This window comes from Nipponia nippon, unplaced genomic scaffold (genome assembly GCF_047370975.1).
Source record: "Nipponia nippon isolate SJK-2023a ecotype South Korea unplaced genomic scaffold, ASM4737097v1 scaffold_6, whole genome shotgun sequence".
Taxonomy (NCBI): domain Eukaryota; kingdom Metazoa; phylum Chordata; class Aves; order Pelecaniformes; family Threskiornithidae; genus Nipponia; species Nipponia nippon.
In genome coordinates, this window is record NW_028262380.1 from 76,560,080 (window position 1) to 76,577,119 (window position 17,040).

Genomic DNA, 17,040 nt, shown 5'->3' on the forward strand with positions numbered 1-17,040 from the left:
ATTTGGTAAACGGAGACAGCGAGAAACACGGGGGGGCTGCAACTTTGGTAGAATCGATATGATTTTTTGGCCTTCCCAAACGATAGTTTTTCATGCTCTCTTGCTTTTGTTGTGAAGAATAGCACAGGAACTTATGCTGTCAAAAATGTAATTGAAGACAAATAGCATTGAAGAAAAGCTGTAGTAAAGACAACACATCAGTAAAAGCACTTAACAAGAGGCAAAACTTCACTCTCCTAAGCGCAGGCCACAGCATGTCTCCTCATTTTTCACTACTCACTTGCCAGATAGGCGACTGGAACGGTCACATTTCCCCTTCAGATATCCACAGTTATTTGTTTGCTGATCAAGTTTATTTCTTCCTCCGAGAACTGTCTCTGCAGGCTTCATGTTTAGCTGCTGTGCTAATTGTCTGCGCTTATACAAGATATTCTACCAAGGTACTGATGATGTCTTCATTGCTTTGTATTCATTTGTAACTCTTTTAGCAAATTAGCTAATATGGCTTCATCTGCCTGTATAAAAAACTTGGTGAAAAAGGAAAATTGTCATTATTGCTTAATACAGATACTAATTCATTCACATCTATTGTAAACTACATTATCTGCAACTCATTGTTCCCTGCCTTAGCACTAAGCAAACTGCCTTTTACCATCCACTGAGACATGATCCCTTGCACAGAAATTAGAGTAAACTCTGTTCCATTTCAATTTTCACCGATAGGAGAGTATTCCTGTGTAGAACTACATTATCAGAAATATATCTATCTATCTATCTATCTATCTCTCGTAGTTTTAACATCACTGAGAAGGAAACAAGCATCTATGAATCTAAGAGGGCTAAGTGTTAAAAGCTCTTCTTTCTTGTAATTTTGGATTGTGCACATTTCAAAATGTCTTAGTCCTGACTCTGCTATGTTCACTCACCTTCAGAGACCGCACAAAGACTCATCATTGCAAAGCCATGTTACAAACGCATTAGTCAATTAAGAGAGTAGTTGTTTGGGTGTCTCCTTTGACCTACCTATTATTTGAAGCCCTGGTATCTGACTGAATGCTCAACTTTTTCTATTAAGATTTTACCAGGTGAAAATTTCGTCCACACGTGAGGTCAAAGGGCTGGGCAAACCCCAGCTCCCCCGGAGGAAGCCGCGTGGTCGAGCCCTTGAACGCAGAAGCCCGTTGCTGTGGCAGGGGCCGCAAACCAGGAACACGCTCAGTGGAGCAGTTCTCGCTTCTCTCCTTCAAGACAGCTCATTCCAGCATGAATTATGTTTCTGAAAAGTGCCAGATTCCTGGATTATGGCATCAAATCCCAGCCTCCCCAGTCGTATTCCGCTGCGTTTTTAGCATAAAAAGAAATAAGAAAACTGCAAAATTAATGTGAAGACTACACTGATTTGGTGGGTGGAGGACACCTGGGTAATTTAAATTCTGCAACCATGTGAGTTTAAGTGGGTTCTCATTTTTTTTTTAAGGCCAGTAAGCCTGTTTTTCCATTTCTCTTGCTTTCTTCTGCAGCTGAGTTAGGTAACAAACAGGTAGAGCTACAAAGATGCTCCTGGTGGGATTAAGTACTGTAGATCTAGCTGTGTAAGAACGTGCCGAGAGCTGAGTGAAAGGAGGTGGCTGTTTTAATTACAGCTGATAAAAAACCAGCCAGAGGAAATCCACCATGACTGAATAATAGCATTTAGCTTCAAAAACAACCGAGGAACAAACCTTTCCCATTCCTGTTCGAGAAGCAGCCACTCCCCAGGTGTGGACTGCATTATCAGAGGAAGAGGTAAAGCACTCTGCTAATTTAAATACATGGCTCTGGGTATGTTTTTATTATCTAACCACTTGTGGCGACTCCGGTATTAGTACATCTCTAGGAATGCCTACTATTTATCAGGTTGTGCAATCCGTCACTGTCAGCTGAAGGAGGTCTCAGGAGCAGCGTTTCTAATTTGATTTGAAAATATACATGGAAACCTGAGACTGCTTTTAGCAAGAATGATGGGGTTGGCCTAATGAACACAATCTCTTTTGTCGTTCTCAAGACGAGTGTGTCAACAACTAAGTTTAGGTTCCCTCCACAGTTGTAACGGCTTCTGTAGAGAAGCAGTAACTCAACATCTATGTCACGTTCTTGGTCCTGCTTTACCAACCGAAAGGCATTTCAATGAGATTTTAACAGGCAACCTTCGATTCCCTGGAATGCAAGCAGGGAGGAAGTTTTTTCATGGATCCCTTGAAAAGAAGTTTGCACCAAGCGATGATTTTTTTTTTCACAGAAACTCCTTCCCCTGAACCTTCATACAGGTGTGCGATACCAAATGATGCTTATGAAAGCGTGTATCTAGAGACCCAGTTCTCAAATAGCTAGGGCGTTGTCATTGCTTTCAGACCAGAAATTGGCTGCAGGAAAATGAACGTGCCACAAAATGTCTCTGTGGCAGAGCCGTGTGTATTTCTGGCTGCAGCATCATCCACTTCAATATGTAAGGATTTACGGATTTTGACTTCTCATGGGGAATAACAAACAAACCAACCCCACACCTTTCTTTTACTTTTTTATGGTTGAAAAAACAGGGAAAAGATCCCTCACCACAACTCTACAAGAGTACAGCAACGTCACTGGTAGTTTGCTGCACCCCAATAAGAGATGATAAAATGTAATTTTGCTATTAATCTGTTTTTTTTTTTTTTTTTTTTTCTCCTTTTCCCCATTTTCTGGGTCTTACTTCTCCAAAAGACTCTGTTTTGCATTTGGCAATTCAAGTATTAAGTGCCAAGATATCCCTTGCATGTTTGATGTGGTTTGTTGTACTCTTATGAGAGCTTGCTAGTCACGTCTTGAAATTTTGCTCTATAGTAACTACTATCTGTCAAGGAATATTCAGTGTCAAGGGCCGCATTCTGGTCCTAGGGAAATCAAAGTTAATCTTGGTTTCCTTTGGGATTGAAGAAGCCAGGAGACTTCTGTATTTTGGAGATAGTTTGTGTGTTTGCTCTTTGTTCTAATTATATATCTACTATATCCGTATATTTTATATATATATAAAAATAAAAAATATTATCCCTTGAGAGCTTTTGGGTTGAGAAGGTCAGATTTCTCTCACCAAAAAGGACTGGGAAAACCCTTGACAATAAAGAACATAAAGCACATACTGTTGTGTTATTGATGAAAAACCCCCTCGTTTCCATCAGGGTGGGAGACAGGCCGTAGGTGGGGCAGGATCCGTGCTGCTCTAATTCAACGCAAGCCGATAGGAAAGCTTGCACTGCCTCTCCTGCTGGCTGGCACCCAGAAGAACATGTACAGACACACTCTAACACGTGTATGTTATGACACCAAAAATTGTGTGTTTGCGTCTCTGTGTGTGTGTGTGTTGGGGGGGTGGTCCCTCTTTTAGATCCCCTCAATAACTCTCTATTTTGAAACCACCACCACGATTCTTGTTTCTTTCTGCGATTCATTAAACGCGCTATTCTTGAGAAGCCAAAGAATTTAAATGTATAAAGGCCAGATCTACTACTGAAACATACTCTATTCAAAGTATCTCAAAGCCTACTTGGGATCTTGTATCTGTTGCTTCCCAAGTTCAGGAAACTGAAGTTCAGTAGTTTTGAAAATTATGCAGAAATGGGATTTTTCCCCTGAAGCAGCACACTAACCTCTCAAAACACTACCGTAATGGTACTGCAAGATGACATTTCTTGGGCCATTGCTGTAATACTGAAGTATTCACAAGGGAGGTGCTGTACTGTTGCTTACAGCTGCTCGCGTAGATTTACTGTGGTATAATCTGGCCTAAAAGAAGCATCTGAATAAAGATAAAAATGCCAAGTGTGCCTGGTTGAAAAATACAACATGCAGTGCCTTTTCCAGCATTCTTACTGTGTGTGTTTCCACTGCTTTTTGTCAGCTTAGAAGTGTGGACATCACTGCCTGACAGAATTCAGTGTTTGTAGTAGCTTCCCGTCTTGTTTATTAAATAAAGAAAAAAAAAAAACCAAACCCTGACAACAGTTCCCTAGTGGGTTCTGGTCTTTTCTGCGTGGAAGGCTAGACAGAGACCTCAGAGTGTTCAAAAAGGTCATCTTCAGCAGATATTGAGGTCAGCTGCTCAGCTGTTATTTATTATTTATTGAACCGCCTGAGCACTAAATGCTGCCTAGATGTCAAGTCAATTCTATGACAATTATCAATTTCGATCAGATAAGTTACTGATATCACCTTATATATACTGGTCATGGCAGTATTGAATATAAAAGATAACTCTACTGAAAGGTAGATGCAAAAAGTTGAAGCTTTTAAAAAAAACAAACTAACACAAAAATAGAACTTTTATGAAAGAGTTTCTTACTGACACGTAGGAAATATTTGATATTTAAAATAATATTAAAAATGGAGTCTGCCACTGAAACAGCTGAGAGCGCTGAATTTTCAGCTATCTCATACTGACATTAATTGCAAACTATTAGAAATTGTGGATTTTTTCTGATTGAATGGAACAAATTAGCTTTCATCATGAAGGCTTTCCATCATGCCAGGAGATACCCTCCCTCTCCCCTGCCCCAAAGAAAAGAGAGATAGAAAGGAAGAAGCATCTCAGGAAAAGCAACTGCGTTACTTGTTATGTGGAGAGCAAACCCAGAAGGCATGCAGAAGACGGCACGTCTGTAAGCAACAACTAAAAGAGAAAGATGAGGAAGACACAGGACTGAGGAGACATTGAGAAGGCCGCAGCCAGCCATGAACCATGGAAATGTTTGAGGTGGAGGTGCGTGTTAAATGACTGTGAGTGTATTTGTTAAGAACTACTTACTATCTAGTTCCAAAGAACTGTTAACAATATCTGACTAGGATGTCCTACCAGCTCCTACTACATTGGCGATAATCGTTGGTACCAATCAGGTTAAAAAATGGTATTTATAAATGCTGGAGAAATTTTCAGGTATACAAAAAGTATGTAAAAAATTAGTTTGCTTATGGGGAAAAAACAACAACGTGTTATACTGACCACTGAATATGCTACTCCTATCTTATCAAAGGAGCAGCACTCAAAACAGAGCATGGAAAGCCAAAAAAGAACACCTGAAAGCCATTTTGGAGTAGGACTGGGAAGTCAGACTTGGGAACAGAGACATATCAATAAAAGCATATTTCATCTCAAATGCATTTGTAGGTTCCCTGTCAACTGACGCTATGAACTTCTGAAGGTATGCGTTTCCTAAATTGTATGCATCTCTTCATGTACCGTTAGGTACTTGGATACCAGTATGTATACTAGTTTGTACCTACAAAGATGCAAAGTAAATCTGAAAGACGTAGTACGTGTGAAACACTGTTTATTTCAACTTTGCTCCTTGCAGAACAGCTAAACTAGCTAAACTTGATATTAGAGGTAGTTTAGACAGAAGACGGTTGGTCCATTGGCTCTATTATAAACTTAGCCTTTGAACTAAAAGAAAAAAACCCTGAAAAATATTTTCTCAGTGCATGTCATGAAAGACCACTTGATTTCAAGTGAAATCACAACGCTCTGAAGAAGGGACAGACAAACTTCAGTAAACATTTTAAAAAGCATCAAGAAAATTGTATTTTAAAGGTGGGTTGAGGAAGAGTCTCCAGAGCAAAGCCTTCAAACAGCAGAATCCAGTCAGCACTGCGCATTTTCTTCCTCGTCCTTGCCAAGGCTGCATAGGCAGCGCTCCAGAAAGAGACCCCCTATTTCTTACTGCTCTTTCAAGCTCTGGGGAGAAAAGATACTGGAGTTCCCAGGGCTGTGGACTTCGCTAATGTTAAATGCATTTTTAATCTTGGTAATAAAAAGTAAGTTGCATAGCCTCACTGAAAAGTAAAATTCATGGAGACCAATGTAGCTGTTTAAAGCCTGCTGACACTGCTCAAAACTCAAAGCCACTCTACTGGGTCGTAATACAAGGCAAGACTCACGGCTTAGGAAACCGCATTACCATTCAGTGCTAACCTCCTCAGTGCATTGTTTTATCTAGCTCCCAACTGACTTCCTGACAAAGATCATTACCAAAAAGTGAACTTCTGAGGAAAACAAAAGCAAGTCCTTCATGAAGTATTTTGCAGTTGTAAGCAGGAGCCAATACTTACAACATTTAATACACACTCATTGTTTTCAATGGAAGTTGGATCGTGCCCTATTTTGCAAAACCAAATGCAATACAACTTTTTGCAATACACTTTTTCACAATTTACTTTCCCTGAGGAGAGCTCCATATCTTTATCGGAAGAATGGTCAGGTCCTAAGCAAGTAAAAGCAGAAAAGTCAAATCCTCATCTCTTCATCCAGTGCTCTATTGCACAGATATCCCACTGACCTCACCAGAAAGGATGCCTCAGTAAAAGCTGACAAATGTTACTGTATTACATGTTTGTTTGATGAAACACGCCATGTTCCAAATCACTTCCACTTCATCAATATTTTCAGCGCTACTTGCTGCTCTGCTGAGCTGCATAGAGGAAAACAATCCTGCCTGGCAGGGAATGGGAAAGCAGCAGGGTAACAACGCCAGGAGAGAAAGAGAAAGGTGGAAAGGACAGAACAAAAGATGACAAAAGCTCAGCAGGAGGAGCAGATCGATACAATTGGACTTGTCTTTTGGCATAAATGCGCTTAGAGCTTCTTCCACATTTCACAAAAGGAGCGCAAATAATTTCTCTATTTTCAGCACCTTTCCCCCACGTATCTAAACACCGTGCTTCAAACCACTTTGCTCCAAGTTATTCTCAGAGGAGAGATAAGTGAATACCATCTATGTATAAGACGGGCAGTGACTGAGCTCCTGGAAAAGAAATTGCTCTGTGGTATGGTCCATGTTCTGTGTTACTAGCAGTCTTTAAATTAATTGCTGTATCTGTAAGCAACAGAGCAAACACAAACCGATAGGTACCGTCTACGTGGCTGACGGGGCCATAAACACACCTGACTGTTCCCATGGCATGGCAGCATCCAGCCGAGAGAAGCGTGACTGTTTTTTAACATAACATCTCAAAGCAGTGATGACTTAGGAGATCAATACACCTAGAAGACTTTCAGACCGCCGCTTGATGTCAAAAGTGAAATGCGATTGCACCGGGAAGCCCATTGCTTGGGATAAGACACTGGAAATCACCGGCATGGAGCGGGTGGTTTTGCGGAAAGACCTGCGACGGAGTAAACCTCCCTCCATTCCTGCTTTGAATGCTCCGTCGCAGAAAGACTTTGGTCAGGCTACATTCTGTTCTAACTTTTTCTTTCACTGTTTCCCCACCCAACTTCATACAAATTCTTAGAAAGGTTATGTACAGACTTGTACAAAACGGAGACTGACACTGGCTCTTGGAGGATTTCCCAGAGCAAGTTTAACAGAGATTATATAACATGTTAAATCTGTGTGTTGTTGGTTTTTTTTTTTTATTTTAATATAGATGTTATTATACTACTAGTTTATTCTTCCTAGCTTAACCCTCCAACCACCCTTTCAAATAGTTAATTATGTTTTGCAAAGATTAAAAACCCGAGGTTATTATATGCATTTTGTTTCCAGCCTTTACATAAGACAGGACAAATGTGTTACAACTGGAGGGTCTTAGCAAGTCATAACAACCACAATTTTCCTTCCACGTACGCTACTATCAGAGTCATGGGGAGGGGGGTCTTTAATGGATGTAACAGCAGAACTTCAGAGCTAGCACAGAACTTTACTCCTCTATTCTTTAATCAGAGACCTCAAAGTACTTTACAAAAGAGGGAGAGAGGAAGTCTCGTGGAGGAGAAATGACTTCCAAAGGTGTCACAAGAAGAGCTGACTAGGACAGTAGTTCAACTTCCTTGGGTCCTAGCCTGAAAACCGTCCTACAGAATGGCAGTTTCTAGATGTGGGGAAAGTAACCTGGGTAAAAAAAAAAAAAACAAAACACAACTTTAATTTAAAAACAGCCTCGGTTTCAGAGAAAGAAAACATGTGCTGCATGGCTATTTTATTTTATCCAGTAAAGACTAATTTTAACATCATGTATGATTGGGAAGTATAGTACAATTTTCAGGAGCCTAAGATATCAGTGGGAATATCATTTTAGATATATTTCGTGCCTATAGATGCATTTTAACTCATGCCACCCCCAAGACCTGAGGAAGGAAATAACCAGAAAGCTGAAAAACAGGCAGCTCAAGACCAAGGGGGGGGGAGGAGAAACACGAGGCTTGCACAAAGCAGAGAGCGCTCGGAGGTGTTTGTGAAGGAGCACTGATCAAAGCCTCGGACCTCATGTTGTTCTGCTGCTGTGATTGCTCTTCACTGCTGTGGAGTCCCTGCTGCTCTTGGATAACTGCAGCATGCTCAGTGTTCAGAAAAGAAGCATTTTTTCTTTCTTTTTTTTTTTTTTTTTGGCCTAGGAGGCTTTCCTCCTGTCCCGTGAGGACCAATTGGTGTATCTATCCGTCCAGAGACCACTGAATGGAACTACTACAAAAATAACTGGAGCTGCCCCAGTGCATGGCAAGGTGCCTCAAAAGAGAAGGCAGCTTGAACACATTTTTCTCACACTTCCAAGCTCTACAGGCTCCTTATTCACTTCGGAGCAAAGTTCAAAACCTTGATAGTCCTGGTCTGCACAGCTTTGTCTCAACTTCTGCAACTTCTTCTGTGGTCCCCCCCAAGACAATGCAATAGGATAAATCCAGCTTAGAATTATATGGCACTCATAATATTGAAGATATTGACTATTCCTAAAAAATCAGGCTAAGTCCAATCCTGACAGAACAGCCTTCAAGATATAAAACACATCTTTGTACAGAGCCATCTCCAAGATGCTCTTCCAAATAAGCACTTTTGAAAACACACCCAAGCAAACAGTCAACCACGCTTATTCTGAAGGAACCACCAGACAAACCCAATTGTTTTTGTTGAATGTTCTTGACATTCATACACTTTCATTTTAGATACCATGATAATAGGCACTTGCAGTAACACAGAATTTTCTTTTTTAATTTAATCTACAGTAATTTCTTTTACAAGGTTAGGGCTTTTTTATTTTGTACTTAGTGTAAAACTTGATGACTTCAGAACAAAAAAAATAAAGCCTAAGGGTTACTAACAATCCTCTCCTCCAGCTGATGCTCAGTATGAGGCTGATTTTGTCATCACACTGTGCAAGCTGTGAACTCGGACAACACAACCTCAAATTAATTTGAAATAGTCACTACATCCATACCAGGGTAGATGCTACATTGCTGGCAGGGGAAAAAAAAAAAGGGGGATTATAACAGCAAACAGTCGAAAGCTTGTTTGGGCAGCGTAGCAGAGCTTACCAACAGTGATGGCCACAGAAATAGCCCAGGGCACTGCCTTGGTTTCTCTTGAGGTCACTTGGGCTTTGTGGAGCACAGAGAACACTGGCCCAAGGATTCCCTTCTTCTCAGAGCTCTGCTCCAGCTCTGCCTCTGGAGACAGCACAGAGCAACACAGAGCAACAATTTTTAAAAAAGTGCTGTTCTGGGACCCTGCTCTTCATGTCATGCCATCCTTTCTGCCTTGCATCACCTCTCCCCCACTGCTCCTCCTGTCTTGTGCGGCTTCCTCCACATAACTCACATCAGCTTCTTAGCATGTCCTTTTTCACAAGCCACACATCTATCAGGTCCTCTCAGGAGAGGACCAAACAGACTTACATGAAAACCAGTAGCGAGGAACAAAATGGTCTGTTGAAGGTACAAGATCCTTTTGATAGCTACAAATGCGTCTAGAAAAATAAAAACTCTTGGAGCTTGTTATTGTTGCTGTGGGTTTTCCTTCTTCTCCATCTCATTGTTTTTCTTGTAGAGTTTAGAAATAAACAATGACCAGACTTAGAAGAAAGGAGAAAACTTTCCACACACGCTTTCTACTCATTTTTCTTCCTCCCCACTTTTTCTCTAGATTTTTACTCCCCCACTTTTTCCTCTTCTCATTGAGAAAAAGGGTAAAATTCCCCTCCTCCCTCTTGATACCACTACCTGATACTAATTTGCTAAAAAATTCAGAAGAAGAGAATCTATGTCTTAACTTTTTCTTTTAAAGTTTTTGCAACTGTGCTGACCCCTGCCAATGATAGGATCATGAAATATTTCCAGGAGGAAAAAAAAAAAAATGTGTAAAAACTCTCCGCACCCATGGGGCTTGCTGCACTTCAAAGAGGTGCTGCTCCAAAGACTTCAGAGAAGTCTCACTTCCATACGCAGCAAACACCGTGTTCTGCCTTTAGTGCTGCCCTGCTGCAATCGTTCTCTTTTGCAGTCAACAAAGTCCATTTTGGAGGAGAGGGGGAAGATGTGAGAATTTTTTTCCTGGAAGAAAGCAACTACAAGGGTGTTCTTCCCGCTGCACGGGAAACATTTAGTGAGACCAATGCAGAAGCCAGGGCTGGCCTAGAAGAATTTAGTCTTTGATGTTAAAAAAAACTAACAAAACCCAAAGAAAATATGAATCGTAATGTCTGCCCCTTTATATACACCTTAAGTGTCTGAAAGAGTCAAGCTCCAGAAACACATCTGCTAATCCGGTGCTGATGGGGTTAATGAGATCAAAGCCAGATTCCATTTTGTGCTTAGCAGTGAGACACTTCCTACCATAGGGCCAGGGTGACTGTAGCCCTCCTTCAGCTCACCATCACGCCGAAATCAGCATCAAAACAACACAAATTAGCCCCTACTCTGATAATAATCAGTATTCCTACTTTCTGTCTCCTTTCAACTCCATCAACCCCCTGCCTTTCCACATTAAAATCAGCCAGTGTTTAATTTTAGGGTAATCTTCCTAATTCACATGTTTATTTTCACACATTTTCTCTATCTCCTCTCCTACCACCATCATTACTCAGCCAGGGCTCTGATGCAGGCGCTTACCTTCTCACCCAGCAGACAGCGATCCCAAAATTCAGGACCCCACAGTCAAGTAGGTAACGAACCGCTCCCCTACCATCTTCTTTTAAGTTGCTCCGGCAAGTGCAGGAAGGAGCCTAACAAAGCTGTATGCAGCCAATTGTGTTATCAAGGCACTTGGCACTACCAGCTGATCCTTGATTACTGTTCATCCCTCAGGAAAATAAAACACCCTTTTGTAGTAAAAGTGTAACCGGTTGCTATGATGCATTACATATTAACAAAAGCAGCTTTTTACCAAAATTACGGATTATGAAAGCCTGGAAGTGGAATCAGACCAAGGTAACCAGTTGTTTCTACATGTTTCAGATAAAAAGCAGGCAGTTTAACCAAGATTTTCACAGTGCTAAGAAGAAAGTGGTGGATGAGTTACAGCACATGTTTGTACATAAAATGGTAGTGAGTTCTGTAAAACAAATGTTAAGGATAACATTTTCTTCTGGTGTAGCATCCTATGCATGCAACTGCCAGCACTGTAGCGACCTCAGTTTTCAAAGGGTCTCTCTCACATTTTTGTGCTTTTCTTGAAATCCACACAGAAGTTTTCAATATGCTTTCATATCCCCCCTCCCCCAAGAATACTGCTTGTTAAAGAGCATAGCTATCCGAAAGGCAGACTTTACTAGGTAGAAGGGTGGAATTTGCTGGTTTGGTAGAATAATCCCTACTTAGGTGGCGAGGAAGCATTCCAGAATATTACAGAATTTGTTTGCTAATCTACTTAAGCACCCATAGGCCTTAACACCCACAACTTGTGTGCTTTAGGGATCTTTCATGTCCACGGCCACTCTCAATGCAATAGCTCTGCATGAAAGCCGCAGATTTAGATTGATGGCAGTCCCTAGCTGACTAGTGGGACTCTCACCTGAAGAGAGCTATATGGCTTTGGTCCACTCACCCGCCAAATCCCGCTCTACGTTCCTCTTAAACAGTGCCTGCTTGTCCGTAGCTGCAGTAGCATGTGCAAGTCACTCTGCTACTTGCATCTCGCGCTTCTGCATCAAACCCAACCGACTCTCAGTTAAGACAGCAATCGAAGCACCATGAAAACACCTCACGTGTAATGCAAATGGGGCTGTATGAACACATTTCACACCCTCAGTTTTGGGAAAACTCGCTGACAGAGAAGGGGGGTAGCTTTAAACAGCATTAAGCAGAGCAGGCTTGCTGTAAGCAGCTACCCCTGTGTGAAATCTGAAGCTCTTGCCAGCGGTGTGGAGGAAAGACATGACCTCATTATTCCACAGCCCAGATAATCCATTCCTGGATAAAGTGAGAGCTGACAAGTGTTTCACCTTGAAGGTTATCAAAGCCCTTTCCACACTCTGCTGATGCGGAGGCATTTACTTTAACAAACAGGGATGTGAAAACTCTTCTGTGTTAGTAAAGGAGATAAAAAAATTGGGGAGGTGGGGGGGTGGTTAAGAGCACACCACCACGCTACACAGGCACAGGGATTGAGAGGAAGAGACCAACGGCATTTCCAGAACCATTTATGTAAACAGGATATATTTGCACAAGTTGGTAAAATATTTCTCTCAATATTTTGAGAGTTACTGCTCTCAATTCCTTCCAGCTACCTCTAGGCCCCTTCTCTAGATAAGTGCCTAGGGGCCTCTCCTGACATCAGCTGCCCCCTTTAGCACCTCCAGAAAGGTAGTTCAGCTCTTAGCTGAGATAAATCACTGTCTGGACCATCTTCTAGTGTCTCTCCAATGACTGCTGAGGGAACCAAGAGCGATTCCGCTCCCCTACTCTTTTAGTTAGATTAATCCAAGCTTTATTGCCATGGGTATTACACAGGCACATGCAGTCAACATGCTAGCCTCAAATTTTGTTGGAAGGACCCGTAATCTGTTTGAGCAATGGCTCCACGCTAGTTCAAGGGGAAAGAATGTCATCTGGTTGCCATTGCCTTCTCTCACGCACCTGCGCTCTTGCTGGAGGCCTGCCATGCAAACACAGAGCGGGGCTCTTTCCCCCTCACCGGTTCGGTCCTTGGCGGACTAGTTAACAGAGAAAACACACATCTCCTTCTCCTATCAGGACTCTGGAGTCATTGGATTTAAGTCTGCAGGGAAGAATGACACCGTTTAAAAGATTTAACACAGAACATATAAAGCCCTGGACAAAACGCATGGCTGAGTTTCCTACAGAAAGATTAATAAATGAACAGGTAGCAGTTGCAGAAAGAGCAGACACAAACCCCAAGATCAGGAGTAGGTTTCAGCTGAATTATTTGTTTCCAGATGTTAACTTGCCATTCAAAACATGCCCAAATGCAACTGCGATTCTGCATGCCTCTTGCACCTACTCCCTAGGAAAAACTCTTATTAAATTGCACGCATTAGATCACCTACAGCATTTTCTTTCATGTCAAAGGAAAAAAAAAAGGCAGCAGCAAAAGCAAAAGATTTTGAGGTTCATAGTAGATGATAAAAGTTATTGCAGTTCGCTACAACCATAACGACAACATTAAATACCAAGACAGAAGGGTCACAATGCAAAACCATTTTTCCAAATGCAACTCTGTTATGGGTTAGCTCCACACTGACCAGGACCCCAGGATAGAGCTCGAAGCAGCTACAAAAAGCTTTACAGAGGCCATCTGGCTCCCTGTCCAGTGGCCAATATGCCACTTCGGAGTAGCTGAAATGCACCGATTATCCACCCTCCTTCACCCTGCCTCTCCTTACATGCTGGCTTTGTCAGCGGTGGCCAAGCAGCGGACCTCCCCATCACATATGTCACGAGCGGGTCGAGGCGCAGGTCAGTTTGTACCCAGCTCCCACTGCAAGCCACTTCCCACGCCCCTGACTGCGTTAGCACGGGAGTAATCCCAAGGCACAGAAGCGTGAAGGAAGCACATTCGGTTTTGTACCAACTTTGTGATCGCAGGAAGCAAGGCAAGTTCTTCGTGCTTGCTTTTTACTAATTCTTTCAGGGGCTTTTGCCGAGGTTTTGCCAGTGGGTGCCTGCCTTCCAGGCACATGCATGACTCTTCATCTTCCAAGTACAATTCCTTTTAAGTTCTCTCCTAGCTAGCACTAGATATTGAGCTACCACAACCACTGGACATTTGCTTTTCTAGTATTGGTCACGCCAATCAATTCTTTCTCTGGGAGAGCCAGAAACAACCAAAAGCCTTAAGGGTCAGTCTCCTCTACAGCCCTGATACTTGCCAGTTGCAATAAGGAGGGATAGTTTTGCTGCCCGTGAACTTGTGTCCCTCAGTTAACTTCAGTTTCCTGGGCAGTACACGGCAAAACACCAGGCTTTACAGTTCGGCTTTCCCTTTACCCCTCTCCATACCCCATCCACACAGAGCCTGATGCCTGCTTCACAGGGAAACATCATCCACGGACAGCCTTCCCACAGCACTAATCGACGGATACTCGGCTATGGGAGCATTATGTTTGGCACGTGCCCAGTTTCTGAAGGAGAAGAACCAGGCTTTGACATTTAAAGTGAGTAAAGAAACTAAAACGAAAGAGCCAGAATACACAAACCAGAAAAATCAACTTTAAGGACACGATATTTGCAAGGGCTGACAAGTCTTAAGTTCGACGATTTTGAATAACCATCTTTGAAAATTATCTTTATTCTGTCCCTGATGTTCACCCTCGCACCTGAACTCAGTAAACCTTATATTCTCTTCTCATTTAGAGACTGTAGGAAAATTACCCATGATAACCTTCATTCTTTTTCCAGGATTAAGAATTGTATATCGTACTTGCAGTGAAAAATCTGTTCTATGCATCAGGGAGAACGCAGGAATGAACTTTTTTCAAGTTATGTGAAGACATTTTTGCATTTTGATCATAAATATTCTCCTGGTCATTTTTGGCAAACCTGTCAAAAGACATTTTATACCATTTTGCAAGACGTTGTTATTGGAGGAAAAAGTTAGACTTTGTATTTAAACAAAATGTGCCTGAGACATTGAAAAGCTGATTTAATGTTAACAATTCTGCAACTCAAGCAGTATTTGGGCCAAAAACTGGCTCCAAAAGATAATGGTAGGCAGGAAAAAGACCGTATTTCTAAAGAACGCAAAGAAATAAGTCTAGGAACCACTTCAGCAGTTAAAGAGAGGATGGGAGAGAGGTGTTCTTCTCAGAGGCGTTCTTTTCTGTTCACCAAGCCCCTATCATTTTATTAAATTTAAATCTCACAGAAACATGCAAACAACAATAAATGTTTGCAGAAGAAACAATAAACAATACAATAAACCCAGCAGAAGAAAGAATGCCTCTATCTTTGATTTACTCTGAAGCGTAGAGGTGTTCAGGCTTATATGGCCTCACACTGCAAGCAATTTGATTCAGCGCCAAGGCACAATGTGTTCAGTAAAAGACGCTGTGAAAAGTTCAGCTCTGAATTAAAAAACACTCATCTAAATGACAGGCTAACAGAAGAAACTTTTGAAGTGCTCTGTCCTACAGTGCCCTCATCAGTAAGTTCCAGTGAGAGGCTGAGGGTGCAAAAGCACTCACCGGACTGGATTATGAAAGGACTACGTTGCTGATGTGCTTTGACCAAAACTGAATATTTGGTTATTTTCCAGAATTCTGATAAGAAGGTTTAAAGTTGCTAGTCCACGATAACAGCGATCTGTCATTAGGAACCAGAAGGGGAATCATCATACCTTTCTTTAAATCTCCATTTATCTGTGGCTTGGGATGGAGTAAGATTTTGAGTGGCATCAGACTAGCCAAATTTTCCAAACAGAGTATTTGGGAGCAACATAAACCTTCTAGGGACTTCACAAATTTGCCATGACTTGATTTTTTTAAGAGTATCTTACTTTTTAAAAAATCAAGTCCACAAACCCAACGATAAAGAGGGGAGTGTCCCACATTTAAAATCATTTCAGGTATTCAGGTATGTATCAAGAGATTTGGTACCACGTGGATAAATGTGGTACCAGGCAGATGTGAAGATAAATATTTGCAGGGATGGGTTTTTTCCCAAGGCACAAACAGCAGTCATGGGCCAGCATTCTCTCCTAATGTCCTAAAATTGAATGTACAAAATTCCCTCTGATGGCAACAGGAGGCCACGTACGGAAAGGGCAGCCAGCTCCTACCAGCCTCTCTCCTAGTTTCTCACTTCAGATTCATACCTTGGTGCACATTCCCAAGGGATCTGAACACTTCCCAAGGAACGGCGATCTAGTTTTGCTACTCATCTGGAGCACCACATAGTGTTATTTTTAGGATACAAAATTACAAAAGAATTTGTTATTGGCAGTAAAAACTATGATCTCTCTTTCCTCCCTTCAGGAACACACGCTGGAGGAAGGTGCCAGGGGATAACGATGTGACATTTAATTTTTGGAAACATCAAAAATATAATGGTTACAATAAATGGTTCGCATCCTGAGCTTCAAGTTGGAGCATAGAGAGTTTAGAAAAGAAGGATTAAGTAGTTTCAAATGCAGTCTTGATCCCCAAGGCAACTTTTCCAGTGTATAAATTTCTTAATTCCCTCTGTCTGTTGTACTGTTAGAGTCAAACAATGAAAAAAAGAAAAAACCTGCACATACATCAGATGAATGAAGTAAACGACCTGCTTTTCCTCATCCTCTAACCCTTTTCAGTGACAGTAAAATTAAATGCTAATTATAGCAACAAGAGGTTAGAATAAAAGTAATAGAGAAGTTGTAATTTAAAAATAGTAGATTTCTCTTTAACAACTACAAATTGTGTGCAGAGTGAAACTAAGTAAAAAGAGAAAAACCATAATCAAGGCCAAGAGATTACTTTTTAAATTTCATCTTGACAATATAAGCAATATGGTAGAAATATCTCTTAGACAGACATATACAAATTTCTCATTAAAAAGTTATAAGTTTCTAAATAATTATAACTCTCCCATGAATACATATATAATGACTACAAGAAAGAAGTCTTCAGAAACACCAGTAAACAACCCCCCAAAAAAACCTTACATGTGATAAAGCCTGAAATGATATTTCTTGTTTACTCCAACAAGGAGTTTAATCCAACAGGGATTTGGCTAAAATTTTAACATGTAAATTCTTCTACTTACCTCCAGAACACCAAGAAAACACAGAATTATCTACTGAACTTCAGGCTTTTGTCACCTTTTAA